The following is a 16,213-nucleotide window of genomic DNA, read 5'->3' as shown; positions in this document are numbered from 1 at the left end:
GATATTTAGGAGTGGGACAAGAACCGTCTGCCTGCAGGATGTGTTTGAAAGTGGAATTACAAAAATAATAAAATTAAAATAAAATACCTATGTGGTTGGTATTGTGGTCTTATGTAAAAAAAATATGGTTATTTGTTAATTAAATATTAAAACTACGCATTTTTCTTACCTTTTTAACTCCACAAGTATCACCTGTCTCATATTTGAGTTTAACTTTTCAGACATCCTTGTATGTTTTACATTACATATGTTGCCTACAGTACTTTATCATACAAAGTTTTGTAAGTGTAATTTGTTTTAACGCACACACAGATATACCGTACTTGACATATATCATGTTTGTTTGCATTTATTTTTTCTCTGTCTGTCTTTCTTATAATCTAGTAGGGTTTCCTTCATGGTAATAATAGCTGAGGTGGTAAGCCCCCCAGATGTAAACTTATCTCAATTTAAGTAGTCAATGATTGGCCTAAACAACTGCCCCTGCATTAAAAAAATGTGTTGTGTAAAAGAGCACATATGGTCTTACTACTTTACTACTGATTAAAGGCTTTAATCCAAAAAGTGTGTTCATTTCTAAAAACATGTCCAAAGAATGGTCTTAGTTTAGAAAAATGTGGCCCAATAGGCCTACTGCCTTAAAAATAAACCTTATAAGCATTTGTGTATTCAGTCACTCGTTTGTAGCAATCCATTTATCAAAAGGAATCTTGAATTTGTGGTTTTCACCAAATGAATGTGTGGATGATAAACACTGCAAATGCTGCGAGTCTCTAGATATGCCGGCGCCACCAGAGGTACTGTAAGTCTGGCTGGGAGCCAAAAAGTCTCCGGTCATCTTTTGAAAGCATCTTTGAGGATGCTGCTTTGTAAAGCATAATTGTAAATGTTGTTTGCAGTTATCATCCTGTCTCCTTCTTTTTGCCATTTTCATGTTCAAATTATCTTCTTTCTTGATGCAAGTAAGCCGCCTAAAACATCTGAAAGACATGCGGTGCATTTATTGTAATACATCTGTGTGTGTGGCAGCAGGACCCCCGTCTTGCTTGTGGCTGTTAGCCTCAGGGCATGTTGACTCTACAGGAATTATAGTATTGTATTGCAACCATAAACCTTTGAGAGTTTCTGTAACATTGGGATTTTTCATGAATTAATGTGGTATAATTCATTTTAGGTCCTTTGTGTTTCATATCTTGACCTAGTTGAATAACTTTTAAGTTTTGGATTGTTTAATTCAATTCTCTAAATCTGTCTGCACCCCTGCTCTCCATCCCTCTCTTTTTTCTCTCTCTCCCTCCCCCTCCCCTCTTCCCCTCCTCCGGAGCTTATCTCGGTGCGCATCGTCAGCATCAGTTTGAAGTCAAATCTGACAGCCGCTGCCTTGCCTGGTCCTTTTTCCGTCTCGTTCAATGGTGGTCATCCCGGCGCGTTTAAGAGGTACAGTCCCGGATTAGTGGGATAAACGTGTGTAATTATTGATGTACTTTTTGGGTGGTTGACCTCGATTACCGCCCGGGATGTTGAGAGGCTGACGTGCTTTCTCTCAATGTGGTTTTACCTTTTCCTTTTGCAGTTCAGTCGGGACTGTGGGAGCGCGTCTGATCGCTGCCTTCAACTTGGGGTGAAGAAAGACAGGGAAACTCCTCGGGATTCTCCGTACACCGAGCTCTGATCCGTACATTCTGGTGAGCACACTTTTACCGAAATGTTACCTTGTTTAATCATTTGACAATCTCCGGGAAACGGTAAAGTGTCCCATGTGGCTTTGTTTTAATGATTTGAAACGGGCGTGTCCAAAATACCCGGGCACTTTTGTCTTCTTTTAAATCACACTTAAAATAGCGTTACATGATTTGTTTGCTCTTGAAAGCCCGGAGCTGAAAGAAAGCCCGCGTGGTGGCGAAGCTTTCTCGCTCCTGTCTTTAAAATGTTAGCCCATTATGCATGGTAATTAAACGTGGCCATTTGTGACAATTATCAGTCAGTATTCCTACCACGAAGGGTGAATTGAGTAAAGTAGAGCCGGGCCGGGGTGAGGGAGTTGAGGAGAGATTATAGGAGTGAGGGGTGTGAGAAGAAAGAAACATTTGAGGGATCCCTCAGGGAAGCTCGGCTCCCCTTATTTTACGAGGGGTTTTATTACTCTTTTATTTCTCTTCAATTATGTCTGATATCGTTCTTAATCCTCTACTTGATATGCTATTATTATCATTGCCATTACTCCCCATCATATTTATAGTGTTACTGACATCCTACAGTACTGCTGGCTGTGCTGTAGGCAGAAATCTATGGGGCCATTTGATGCTTTTATTGTCCTGTTTATCAATTAAGCTTGTCTATAATGGAGATATCACACTTCCTCCAACATAAAACATTACTCTCCCACACACCATCCGTTAGCATCTCACCTCCCACATAGCCACACTTGCTGTCCACAGCCGATTATCTGGTTATGTGCCACCATTTGCACTAATAGAGAGCCCCTACTTAATGTAATGACAAGTCGATCAGTCAGCACACAACAGAGAGCTGCTTTAAAGCTCATAAGCAGTGTCATCAAGGGCAGATTGAGGCACTGTTAAGAAACAGAGGACATGAGAAAGTGCTTGTGGAGGTTGTCTGAGTAGTTTGCTGATGTGTTTTATTGTCCATGTACAGTATGGGGCTGTCATTGTGAAGCATGTACCCAGGAATGTGTATGTCTTAGTGTGTGTGTGTGTGTGTGTGTGTGTGTGTGTGTGTGTGTGTGTGTGTGTGTGTGTGTGTGTGTGTGTGTGTGTGTGTGTGTGTGTGTGTGTGTGTGTGTGTGTGTGTGTGTGTGTGTGTGTGTGTGTGTGTGTGTTGTGTGTGAGTAGGTGTGTGTGCCAGCTTTGCTCAGTCATGTGTATGCAAGTAAAGAATAAGTGAGCAGAAAGAAAAGAGGGACAGAGAGAGGGAGAGGGAGAGATTATGCTAACTCAAAGTATTGGAGGAAGAGGAAAACCCATGTAAGCAGTTTTTCTTTTAGCTTATATATTTATATATTTAGCTGTCAGTGCCTTCACTGATACACAGTAGGTTCTCCAGGCTTTGACATGCTTGTCACCAGTCTGAGATTTATATAAAAGAAGGCTGATACTTTTTTTTTGTTTAGCGATGTGACTGTAAGACAAACAAGGGGAGGCTAAGGGATGACCTAACAAGACCAGCTTCTTACAAGAAGTGTAAATGAGACTGTCTCATAACTCAGGTATCTTCCTGTACAACAGCAGGTCCCTCATACCGCACTGTTTCTCTCCTCGGTTTTTCAGTGGCCCAAAAAGCTAAAGGTGAGAGTGGAGGAGAATATGATCACAAAAGCAGAATTTATCTCATGTTTCTAGCTATATTAAATGTAAACGTAGCTATATATCAAAGGAAATTGATTTGAAATGAAGAGTGCCCTGTGTCTTCCCATCTCAATGTACCTGCTCTTCTCTCTTCAGAAGGGTTTCAGTCTGCCATTCTCACAAATGCTATTGTAGAGATGTGCATCTCATTGTTGGCATGGCCAGGCAATCATGCAACAAAGTAATTATTTAGCCTAGACGACCCCATCAGTTTTTCGCCAGGTGAAAATTAGGTGATGTCTTATCAGATGATGTGCTGACATGGTGTCGCTGATGGCAGTCAAGATGATGATGACAGTGATCTGGCTCTTAAAAATCTGATCATCACAAAAACTGATAAGGGACACTACATCATAATGATAATGATGTAATAACGTTGATGATAAAACATTACTGTAGTCAGGTGCTGTATCTTACACCAGAACAATATCAAAAGGACTTAATTTCCCAGAATGCTCTTCACTATAAGAGCTGCATGACTTATATTGAAACAGAGGCAAACACCGGGTTAAGGGGCTTTTGCAAGAAAGTAGACACGTTGAGTATCTTTTGACAGCATGAAAGAATGAATCGACTTGTATTTGGTGTTGTTGTTGAGATGGTGGGCTGGCAGCATCATCACAGTCTTAAGAACATGACAGTCCGGGAAAAATGGTGGCGGAATACAAAGCCAATCCTGATTTTTTCCATGTGACAGATTGTGTGTGTGTTTGTGTATCTGTGTGTTTCTTTCCTCCGGTTGTTATTTGTTCTCTCGGACGCACACTTACAAAATCACACATAATAGGCACTTACACACTTAATGTACTCATTATTTTTTTAAGGTGACAAATTGTTCAACATATTCTCAAAATACCAAAATCACATTATTGCAGGCCTGCAGTTACACTACTTACTCAGGTGAAACCCTATTGTGTCTTGTAGGTATCCATCCCTTCTGTCAAGCAGTACACGGCCTTGGGCTTAAAAATATCTGACTACATACACATACCCGCAGACACACACAGTTTGAGAGGGACAGCCCTGGTGAGCTGGCATCACACCAAAGAGCTGGTGTTAACGAGGTTGAAGTTAGTTAGGATTTTAGCTGCGCCTCAACCTCCTAACACCCTTTCTAAATCTGATTCATCCCAAAATGAGAAGTTTTTCCAAGAGAGGGAGATGAAAACATTCTATCTCTCCTTCTCTCTTTCTCTCTCCCTCCCTTCTTTCCTTGCCAAATACAGTTGAGCTCACTCCCCCCTCCCTTTCTATTACTCTCATACTCTCCCACACTATCTGTTTCACACCCCGTTCCTCCCTCCCGTTCTCTCACATCTCTCCTCCCCTGGCACCTCGATGTGTTTCTCTTTAATTGAGATGCATTTCAATGTGGTGCAAATTAGCTTTCTACAGCTACAGTCTAAACTTGCAACCTGTGCGTGTGTGTGTGTGTGTGCCCAATGCATGTGTGTGGTTGTGTAATCTATGTGCCCGTGTGTGTGTGAAAATAATTCCCACAGTTGAAAGTGAAGGCGCTACCCTCCTGTTCATTTCTTCAACGCGTCTTCCGATGCCTCCTCTCTCCCACAAACTTACATTTTTAGTACAGCATTAATAACATTCACTTGTTTGGACTTAGTTTGTGTCTCTTGACTGGAGGAATTGACTTGGCCCCCCTTTTCAGGATTTGAATTCAGATCTGTGCCTCTGAGAGAGGACAATGCGTGGCAGCTCATTAGGGAGAGGGCTGGAAATCAGGAGGGTCAGGGGTTTTCTAAAGACATGATTCTGTTATGCTTGTCTTCCTCAGCTGATCTGATCTGGTTCTATTTAGCTAAAGGGGAAACGCTGGCTGGTGATATTATGTATACTTACTGGTGAGGTCACGGGTTGGTAATGTATAAAAAAATCATGCTTTGAGAGCAAGCAAATAACTTCCTATTGATGGGTTCAAATGGGTTTTCTCCTTTTTTCTAAATTAAAACTCAAAGTAGAAAACAGGTTTCTAACCTAGGGGTAACTCTGAATGATATTAAGCAAGAGATAGGATAAAACTAAACTTAAAAAAGGTGTGCTATAAAACTATTTCTGACTTTCAGCTTATCTTTGCTTTTATGTTAAATGCTGCATTTTTCTACTTTTATTGCCCCTGACAGAGATTATTCTTTGGTCAAAATGACCAAGAAATGTAAGGGATTATCTTGAAAATAAATACATCTGAGTTTCTTGAAGTATGTTTCGCCATGAGGTCTCCAGCATGTGCGTATGTATGTGTGCTTAAGTTTGGACATGGCATGGTGCACTTTTTGCCGCTTTGTCTGTGTGTGTGTGTGTGTGTGTGTGTGTGTGTGTGTGTGTGTGTGTGTTGTGTGTGTGTGTGTGTGTGTGTGTGTGTGTGTGTGTGTGTGTGTGTGTGTGTGTGTGTGTGTGTGTGTGTGTGTGTGTGTGTATGTATGTGCACATGTATGAATGTGTGCATGTATGAATTTGTGCATGTGAGCGAGCGAGCAGTCGTTAGGGAGAGTGATGCTGACAGTGGGGTGACCTTGGGGCTCCCAGTCTTACTCCTGTCGATGAAGGGGATGACTTAGTGTCTCCCTCCCCATCCATGATGGCTCATTTATTATCATTAGGCACACAGTCAAAAGATGCTGCTCAGGCCCTCAAAACCGAGTGGTACGTCTGTGTGTGTGTGTGTGTGTGTGTATCATTGGTAGTGAGAGACAGCAAAGGAAGTCTTATCTCTAGCGATAAGTGCTGCACATCTGAGCATATGTGTCTGTCATCCAGTGTTTGTCACAGGTGTGTCTGCCTTTGTGTTATCTTCTGAACACGGGTTTATCCATATCTTGACGCATTGCCTGTCAGTCCACATCTGCCTGCTTACCACGCAACATAAATAACAGTTTGTGCCATAACCCTAACCTTACGTCACCTCAGCAAGCCAGTGAGCAACATCAGTGGTATATGGGTACATCAGGGCTGCCTCTGTGCTATCGTTTCTCAGCGTGATGGATGGAGACTTCTGCAGGCCAGTCAATACCCAATCTGAGCCCCACTGTCCTGATTTAAGATACAGCAGCACCCAGGTGACACACTCAGAGGCACGCCACTTTAATCACTCTGAGCATCAACTCTGCACTGCCAAGATTGGTGTGCGGTTGAGTTAGTGTGTGTGTGTGTGTGTGTGTGTGTGTGTGTTTGTGTGTGTGTTTGTATTAGTATCTCACTCAGTCAAGAACTGCTGTAATCACACGGCGATCGCCAAGTGCCTGCACTTCTGACAGAGTTAACATTTATTTGGAATTTAAAGGGAGTAACATAAATAACGTCCACAGGGGGGATTTGTGCTACGTGTAGCTTGAACGGTAACAACATACATACATACAGCAAAGAGCTGTCTCCAAGGGAATGAAAATTGTATGAAGCTAAAAGGAATTTTCTCATTCAGTAACCGTGCCTTCTACAAAACATGTTATATACTTGTAATTGCTTTGACAAATGGAGGTAATGTAATTCTGCCTGGATTGGATTCAGGTTTTTTTTTCCAATCTATGAAGAGAGGAAAGAAGGGGAATTTGGCCATACCAAGCTTATAGGACTCTAGAGTGGGATTTGTGTCCTGTGTCCCACATTTTATATGTTTAGACTGCAAGGTCACTTCGTTAAAGAGAGGGAAATGTTGTGGTATTCTTAAAAACATTTTAAAAAATAAATTCATTCTGTCAGCATTAGGGCTGCTCGATTATGGCAAACATCTTAATCTCGATTATTTGGGTCAATAATTGTAATTGCGATTATTAAATGCGATTATTCATTGACTTTGAAAACATCCATTTATTGGAGAAAAAAATGTGAACAGTATGTTTTTAACAGTTGATTACCCTGAATTTTACGTAGAATTCAACTGAAAAACCAAAAAAAAAAAATAATAATAAAAAAATCGTTTTATTTCGATTACGTTATTTTCGTAATCGTTGCAAGCCATAATCGTAATCACGATTAAAATACGATTAATTGAGCAGCCCTAGTCAGCATTCACATTTTCCTTTCATTTCCTTCGCCTTAGCAAAACCTTTTAAAAATATGTAACATCTCCCTGCTGCTTGAGTTTATGAGCGCATCATGCAGGAGAGAACGCTTCAGCGTGTGCAGTAATCAAGGGAAGATTGTGTTTGTATGAGTGAACGGTGGGATATCGCTACTTTATCAGAGAGTAATCTGTTTGCACTGGTTCAAATTGTTCCCTCTTGACATGTCATCATTCACATACATGCACAACAAATACATACTTGTGTACACAGAGACACACTTGCACACACACACACGCATCCACAGCCCCTCCCCACCAGCCCCTCCACTTTGGCTGTTAGTCTAATTTATGAGGTGCCGTTAATTTGGCCTAAACGTTCGTAGCGAGACCTCCCTCCTCTCTCATCCCTTCTTCCCTGCATCCCTCCTTCTCATCCTGTCTCTCATCAGTCACTCGGCCGAGTAAATCAGAGGGGTGGTATTGCACAGCAGGCAATAGATAGACTGGACACCTTGACTAATATACCGCTGTCCTTCCCCTCCCTCCCTCCCTCCCTATCTGTCGAACTCTCTCCATCTCTCTTGCCCGCTGTTTAAATCAAATTTGGCTCCTCTCCTCTCATCTCATCTTTAACTCTTTTAGTTTAGCCTCTTCCTCATTACTATCGCTACTTCTTCTCTCACCTCTGCTGTGCTTGTTTCCTGTGCAGCTTCTCTCCACCCTTCTCCTGTTGCCCCACCCGCTGTCTGCTTACTTCTGTCCTTTGCCGCTCATCCTCCACCCTCCTTCTTCACTCTTTTACCTTGCTCATCATTGCCTCCTCCCCCGTTCTTCTGTTCTCATGTTAGGTGTAAATTTAGAACAGAAGGCATGAGGGGATGCTGTGTGTGTGTGTGTGTGTGTGTGTGTGTGTGTGTGTGTGTGTGTGTGTGTGTGTGTGTGTGTGTGTGTGTGTGTGTGTGTGTGTGTGTGTGTGTGTGTGTGAGAAAGAACGTCTACATGAAAGCTTCTCAGAGTCCCCATACAGTGCTCAGATGGGGCTCAAAGCCTTGGTTTTCATCCACATTTAGGATTCGCATAGCATCAGATACACACACTTAGATATAATATTCACACACACTCACGTGCATTGCCACACATTCACACATCAACACATGCCCTCCCCCCCTTTTCCCTCATTATCTTCTTAATTTACTTTATTTTTCTCCCTACGTTTTCTCTTTTTGTGTCTTACTCTCTCTTAAATACACACAAACAGACACTATAGGGTCCGGCTGAGGGGGAATCTTCTCGAAGTGAACAGGAAGAGCATCAGGCATCTGAGACTCCCCAATCGCTTTACGCCACATTGTTCTTCTCTAATTCCATACACTTGGGAGTCACTCTGAGCTTTATGCACTGACTGCCCGGCACACCTATACATCACTGTCCATCTCTCCACCTCTTTCTCTTGTCTGTTGCTGTCTCTTTTCCATCCTCCACCAGGCTCTAAATCATTCTGGGTTTCATGTCTATTTATTTTTCTTCTTTTCCTTCTTAAGTCACATCTTTCATAGTGTCAGTCTCTCACGCACACCCATCTACGGCCCCCTCTCTGTCGCTCTCCTCTCTCCGCTTCAAATTCCCATAGCGCAAAGGGCTTAGCTCCCTCTCAATAAATGTAACAACATCTAGTAGTCTCTTGTTCTCTGCCATATACCCCCCCCCCTCCTTCCCCATATCTACCCACCCCCCTCTCTGTCACTTCTCCCTCTCTCAGCGGGCTTTGTACTAGTGCACACTTACAGCAGTAACAAGATAAAGCATGCTACATCTGCCCTATCCCTCTGAGTATTATATACAAACCACTGTGGCAAGAACACCTTTAAACACTGCCTCATTCTATATAAAGATCAGACTCTCTTTAAAGCAAAAACCTTGAATTAATTAGAATATAAATCAGCCAGAAATGAGATTTTCAAGGATGATAATGATTTAAGAGTTTTCATAACATAAACACTCGTTGCAAACTAGTTTGCCTAAAAAACATAGTAAGACATCATTATCCCAGGAAAATTGGAAACAAACTAAAAAAGTACCAAACTTACTTTCCTAACTACTTCAGGAGAACAAAGCATTTTCCTGATGTGAAATATATTTCAACCTTTTACACTTTCCAAAATGTCATTTCAATACAGAAAAGTTTGGTTCAGTGACTGCATCTCTGAGAATCAACTTTTTCTAAAAGGAAAATGTTTCTTAAACCTCTCTGTTCTCTAAATTGTAAAATTATATTTAAACTCGCAGACGCAAACATTGTAATATATTTTGACAACAATACTTACCATCAAAATCAAAAGGAAAATTCAAAGATCCCTCAAATTTAACTCATAGTGAAGATATAACATGTTCTCAGTCATTCTAACCAGCACATTTCAGTGGGAAAAAATTGTAAACATAATACCGTTTTGCAAAACTGAATTGAAAATGTTTTATGCTGCAGTAATTCAAAAATAATTTCTTCAAGAAAATAAAATGACAATGTTTTTGATCCAATGTTATATTTTCTCTTTTTACCAATTCCTTCCAATTAGAAAGGAATCTTATTAAGTTGGATAGGTGATTGGACAAAACTATTGATAATACAAATATATATATATTTAGATATGCTGTAAGAAAGCATGGGTTAAAAAGTTAAAATAGGCATTGAAACAGTGATAGCAAATTTGAACAGAATAGCCGTTTAGAAGGTTTTATACTGTTTAAAGGAAAGTTTTAGTGGGAGCTGTTAACTTGTAGGATATATATATTGCGCACTCGTCCTGACTTGTGAAATGTAATTCACCAATAAATGCATTCAGGTCATGTTCTTTTGGATCAGCAGCATAAATCAGGACTTATATGCTTCTGACAATACTGGCAGCCTCCTAAAACACTCAGGTATGAGCAGAATGATGAAATGTTATTATATAAAAGATTTTTCTAACTTGATTTTGAGGGACCACTGGACACATTCATTGTTTCATTCAAAAATGTAGGACATGTATAATAAATGTGATAATACATGGATGTAAACCTGTAAAGAAAACCTCAATACTACCCACACACCAGGGATACGACTTAAAGAGATCAAATTCAATGACGGACATGGAACTAGCAAATCAACTATGAATTTGGTGATTTTTTTGTGTGTGAATCCATTATGTGGCTGTATTTGTGAGATCTCTGGGAGACAGGCCAAGTATCTCTGGCTGAGCCATCTCCATTCGCTGTGTGTCTGTTCAGTCAGCCACACAGAAGACAGATAGAACCGCCAGTCTGCTCACCCCTCCAGTTGCACCGATGTAATCAGACCTCAGCAGTCATAAACCAACGGCAACGGACACTGTGCCCGGCCCGCTGTCACACACACCCACACACACACTCACACACACCCACACACAGAAACACAATCCTACAAACACCGATACTCTAAATGAAGTGTAGACTTGTGCAAATGGACAGAGTACTGTGTGTAAACTGGCACAAATGCAAACACAAATATGAGAGGTAGGACTATCACATTGGCTCACACATGCATAACTGTATATGCTGACACATACATGCACACACTCACATGTTAAAGTGAGGTGTTATGTGCTGAGTGGTTGTCCTCTTTAAATTGAGGCTTTTTGCCCAACATGCCCCCATTTGCCTGGGCAGGAAGGATGTCTTCTGGCTCAGGGGGGGATCTTCATCGTGTTGCTCATCCTGCCACCATTAAGTGTGTGTGTGTTGTGTGTGTGTGTGTGTGTTTGGATGGAGTACCCGCGTCCACTATGTTTGTGAGTTATGTGAAAGCTTGTGTCTTTATCTCCCTCCCTCACTGTCTCTTCCCTTCCATCACTCTTTTATCACCTCCATCAGTGTCTGTTTCACCCCTCACCGCCGCCTGCGTCTCGGGCCATTTTGTGTCTGTTTGTCTTTTTGTTATCTTGTATCTTTTGTTCTCCTCCTCTACAAACTAACAGTGTCTCCCTCTCTGGTCTTCCCGTTTTTCTTCACCCAATCTCTCCAGCTTTGTGGTGTGAACGATGGTGGATGACTGTGCTTTAGGAGATTTACTGCTTGATCCTGTCTCTGTCAGGTGACGAGACCAAAAGAAAGCGATGAAGGGGGCGAGAGAGGGAGAAGCAGATGGAAGATAGAGCAGTACACAGGGAGATGGCGGAGGGAGAAAGGGGAAGCAAATGGAATGGTAGAATGGGGTCGAAAGAAAGGGGTGAGAAAGAGAATATTATGTATGGGAACATCGAACGAAGTAGAGAAAGAAACATTTGAACGGGGTATAGAATAGAAAGAAGAGCTTTAAAAACAGTCTCTGAATATAGTTTGGCGGAATAGCTATATGCTCAGATATAACTCTTTTCTCTCATACTCTCTTTTTCAGTTTCTCACCCAAACATAAACACTACTATTACAGACTAACAAACTCAGACAGGCACAGAAACAAGTAAGTGAACTCATGCTGTCAGTTCCAGGGGAAACTCACATTCACACTGACCAGAAACCATTTTGCCTGCCATGGTAAATGTGAAGATTTGCAGATCTCACATTCTGCTTTAACCTGTTAATCCCCATAGCCCCCGCCGACAGGGCTTTTTTTTCACTAAACTGTGTCTCAGGGTTTCTTAAAATGTAATAAACTATGAATGTGTCATACTCACCTAACGGGAAGAAACTAAGCTAACTGACAATATGAACCATTATTACCGAAACAAAACACAAGTCTCACAAGAAGCGTCTAAACGAACCCTGAGCGAAACAATTCTAACGCACTTAGCACAGAACTCTAGGTATAAATCGATCAATATACTTATCGGATATGCACAAACAAGCTTTGCTAGCAAGCTGAGATTCCACAGATTATAGAAATATAAGTATCATCACTGAGAAATTAGAACTCGCGACAGGGAAAGAAAAACCAGACAACACACGACATAGCTTTAGGTAGCAAAAAACGGAGATATGCTCACCTTTTGCTGTTATTCTGATCAAAAGTTGTGTTCAATGGCATTAAAACGAGAAAAACGCAGCTGAAGGTTAATCCATAGGTTAATCCAATGTGTCTGTCACTTTGAAAAATGATTGATAATCCATAATTCCATTTTTATGTAAAAAACTGAGTTTTCATATTAGCTGCTAATGATAGTCTCCTATATGACAGCTTCCTGTTTTGGGTAGTCTGGCTACGCGTCACTCTCACTCCTTATTTGGTAAAGTGTGTGTGTATGTGGAACTTCCCCTCGATTCCATTGGTTCTAACAGTTAAAAAGAGATGTCAATCATCAAAATCGACCAAGGGGGGCCAGAGATAGGTCAAATCCACCCAAATGACCCCAGAAGTGTTGTTTTTTTTGCTAAATCTCTCTAAAAAGGTCAATTTTCACATGTTTTGCATCAATCTTGATACAGGGTACTTATTATTGTCACGATCTGTCTGTGTTGTGTTGTGCCTTGTATAGATCTGTCTTTGGTTTCCTGTCTGTGTGTTCCCTCCTACCTGATTACCTGATTGTGTTCACCTTGTGCCCCTGTGTTTTCTCCTCCCTCCTCACCTGTGTCTTGTTTGTTTCATTAGTCCTGTGTGCATTTAGGTTCTGCGTTTTCTGTTTGTCTTTGTGAGATCCTTGTTTGTTTTTGACTGTGTTCACGGGGAAGAGCTCTGTATTTTTCTTGTAGCCTTTAAATAAAGGTATTTCCTGTTAAATCTGCATTTGGGTCCTGCCTGCTTCGCTCAACCCTGACAATTAAATGTTATAGTTTGGATTCCTAAAGCTTTTAGTCTACTATCCCATCATTCAAGGGTGGTTTTCACTATAAGTAATGTTTTTTCTTTGGACTGACACACTATTTTTTACTATGTTCAATCTGAATTTACTTTAAAATAAAAAAAAATCTATATAGATTCTGACTCTTCTACATCCGACTCACAGGTTTATCATTGCTTTGAGAAAAAAGATTATTAATTTACCCCTTTTAGAAGTGAAGTTATGGTCATTTGTTCTGGGAATGTCATTTTCGAGCCTGAGACCTGGAAAACAGGCTTGGGGCTTAACAGGTTAAACCCAACTCTCCCAACGGTTAAACTCTGGGGGTCTTGTGAGGGGTTAAAGTTGCGGCAGAAGGGTCAATGTGAATGTGTTTAACCCACTAATAATAATAATAATAGCTTGGATTTATATAGCGCCTTTCAAGGGACCCAAGGTCGCTTTACAAGTAATAGGGCAAAAACAAACATAACAAAACAAAAGTCAGATAGACAAAACAACAGATCGATTTAGGGGCCGAAAGCCTTGGCAAACAGATGGGACTTGATGGCCCTTTTGAAGGCGTCAAGTGTGGGGATGTTGCGAATCTCCGCAGGGAGAGCGTTCCAGAGGGTGGGGGCTGCCACACTGAAGGCTCTGTCCCCGAAGGTTCGCAGTTTGGTGCGGGGGGTGGTAAGCAGGCCAGAGTCTGAGGACCGCAGGTTCCGGGGTGGGGCATGTGGGTGAAGGATGTCCGATAGGTACTGGGGGGCAAGGGCATGGAGGGACTTGTAGGTAAGGAGGAGGACTTTGTAGGATATGTGGGACTTGACCGGCAACCAGTGTAGGTGGATGAGGGTGGGAGTGATGTGCTGCCACGGCTTTGTGTGCGTGAGTACCCTAGCAGCACAGTTTTGGACATACTGGAGCCTGTCCAGGGTTTTGTTGGGAACCCCGAACAGGACACCATTGCAGTAGTCCAAGCGGGTGGTGACAAACGCATGCACTAGGGTTACGGCAACCGAATCCGAGAGTGACGGTCGGAGTCTGGCAATGTTCCTCAGGTGGTAAAAGGCCGATTTGGTCACAGATTTGACGTGGGAATGGAAGGAAAGGGTGGAGTCGAGGATGACACCCAGGTTGCGGGCTTCAGGAGATGGGGAGATGGAGCAGCCGTTGACCTCGAGGACGAAGTCACCAACCTTCTGGAGCAGGGCCTTGGGTGCCACAACCATGAGCTCTGTTTTATTGCTGTTCAGCTTAAGATAGTTGGAAGACATCCATGTTTTGATGTCATGCAGGCAGTTGATGAGAGACTGAGGGGGGAGCTGGGAGGATGGAGTGGTGCTGAGATACAGTTGGGTATCATCAGCGTAGCAGTGGAAATTGAGTCCATGATGTCGGATGATCTGGCCGAGGGGGAGCATGTAAATGGTGAACAGGAGGGGGCCAAGCACAGAGCCCTGGGGTACACCGTGGTGGACTGGGGCCGGGGGTGAGTTTGAGCCATTGATGGAGACAAACTGTTTCCTGTTGTTGAGGTAGGATGTCAACCAGGACAGCGCTGTGCCAGTCACACCTAGGAGGTCTGAGAGGCGGGTGAGGAGGATGTTGTGAGAGATGGTGTCAAATGCTGCAGAGAGGTCCAGGAGGATGAGGATGCTGAGGCGGCCAGAGTCAGCAGCAATGAGGAGATCGTTGGTGATCTTGATGAGGGCGGTCTCAGTGCTGTGTTGCTGTCTGTAGCCGGATTGGAAGGGCTCATAGAGCTCATGGTTGGACATGTACAGATGGAGTTGGCCGGCGACCACTCTTTCCACTAAGAGTCCATTCGCAGTCTTTAATAGCTCCCAAGAGGAAACGCACACATACATCTTCAAAGATCAGGCTGACTGCCTCAGCAGAGAACATATATTCACAGCACACAGACGCACATTTCCCTTACTGTGCTTCTGAGGGCTATCCGTACTTTGCGTTTATGCTCTAATTCGAACACAATAGGTCGATGTAATTAAAATTAATTGGTTTTAAAAGATGTATTCTTAGATAAAGGGAAACTAATTAGCCAACAAATCGACTCATACAGACAACAGACATTACATTAAAAGTTCACAAGAAATACTTACAACAAATAAATAATGAATACAAACGGAAATAATAACGCTTCCGAAGTCAAAAATAGTTTCACGTTATCTACAGATGCAGGGATATTTGTGAGGATAACCTTTATAGAACCAAATAAGAATGAACCGTTTCGCAACTTACTCTTGATTTTTCTAGTGGTGTTGGTAAATACTATTGTGTATGACTGTTGACATAGATTCTAGGCTACAATTGATTGGACTAGATTATTAACAAATAAATATTTCAATATGGTGGGGAGTGGACTATGTGCTACTAAAGGTATTCATTCACCATAGTGAATGGTTACAAAATAAGCATCATGTGGCTACAACATATTAAATCAATAACATTTGAAGATCCAGTTTGTCACATACAACTTCCATATTATTTGAATACAACATACATTAATTCCACTTGCAGATTCATGTTAATATTTAACTGCATATATCTATATTAGCTGTATTATCAAGAATTTGCTCATAAGGCACAACTGCTCCACATCCTGTACGGCCAAAAATAGCCCTGCATCCAAACAACACATGGGGCTGGTGTGGGCGTGAGGCTGCAGGTACTGGAGAGAAGTTGAGATACAAACCAGGAAGTCACACAACACAACACACTGCAGAGCACTTTATACTCCTTTGAGGGAGGACTTTACAACTTTGTAAAGTTATCATATTAGCAATAACTTGCCCCTCCTTCTAGACGCTTTTATTGTAAACAGCTAAATTAGCATGTTGCTACATAGCACAACGCTTTAAACACTTCATTAATCACAGTCACAAAACATACATTTATGATGTGACTGCAACAGACTTGAAAAGTGACTTTTAATATTCAAATGTTGCCCTCTGATCACAACAGGTTGAATTTATCGTCAGGCTTTTACACTCTGGCGCTGGTGGTCAGGTTCACACTATGTGTGTCCGTGACAGCGC

General features: G+C 41.9%; 1 protein-coding gene across 1 annotated transcript in view; it reads left to right on the top strand.

Moving 5' to 3' along the window:
* The first annotated feature begins 1,326 nt into the window (after window positions 1-1,326).
* ptprdb (protein tyrosine phosphatase receptor type Db) overlaps window positions 1,327-16,213 on the top strand; it is a 165,327-nt gene continuing 150,440 nt past the window's right edge. Inside the window, 2 exon segments of the mRNA XM_034203321.1 lie at window positions 1,327-1,437; window positions 1,574-1,685. The gene's annotated coding sequence lies outside the window, so the exon portion shown is untranslated.

Source organism: Gymnodraco acuticeps, unplaced genomic scaffold (genome assembly GCF_902827175.1).
Source record: "Gymnodraco acuticeps unplaced genomic scaffold, fGymAcu1.1, whole genome shotgun sequence".
Taxonomy (NCBI): domain Eukaryota; kingdom Metazoa; phylum Chordata; class Actinopteri; order Perciformes; family Bathydraconidae; genus Gymnodraco; species Gymnodraco acuticeps.
The sequence above is the reverse complement of the archived record's forward strand: the minus strand, read 5'-3'. Positions and strand labels throughout refer to the sequence as shown.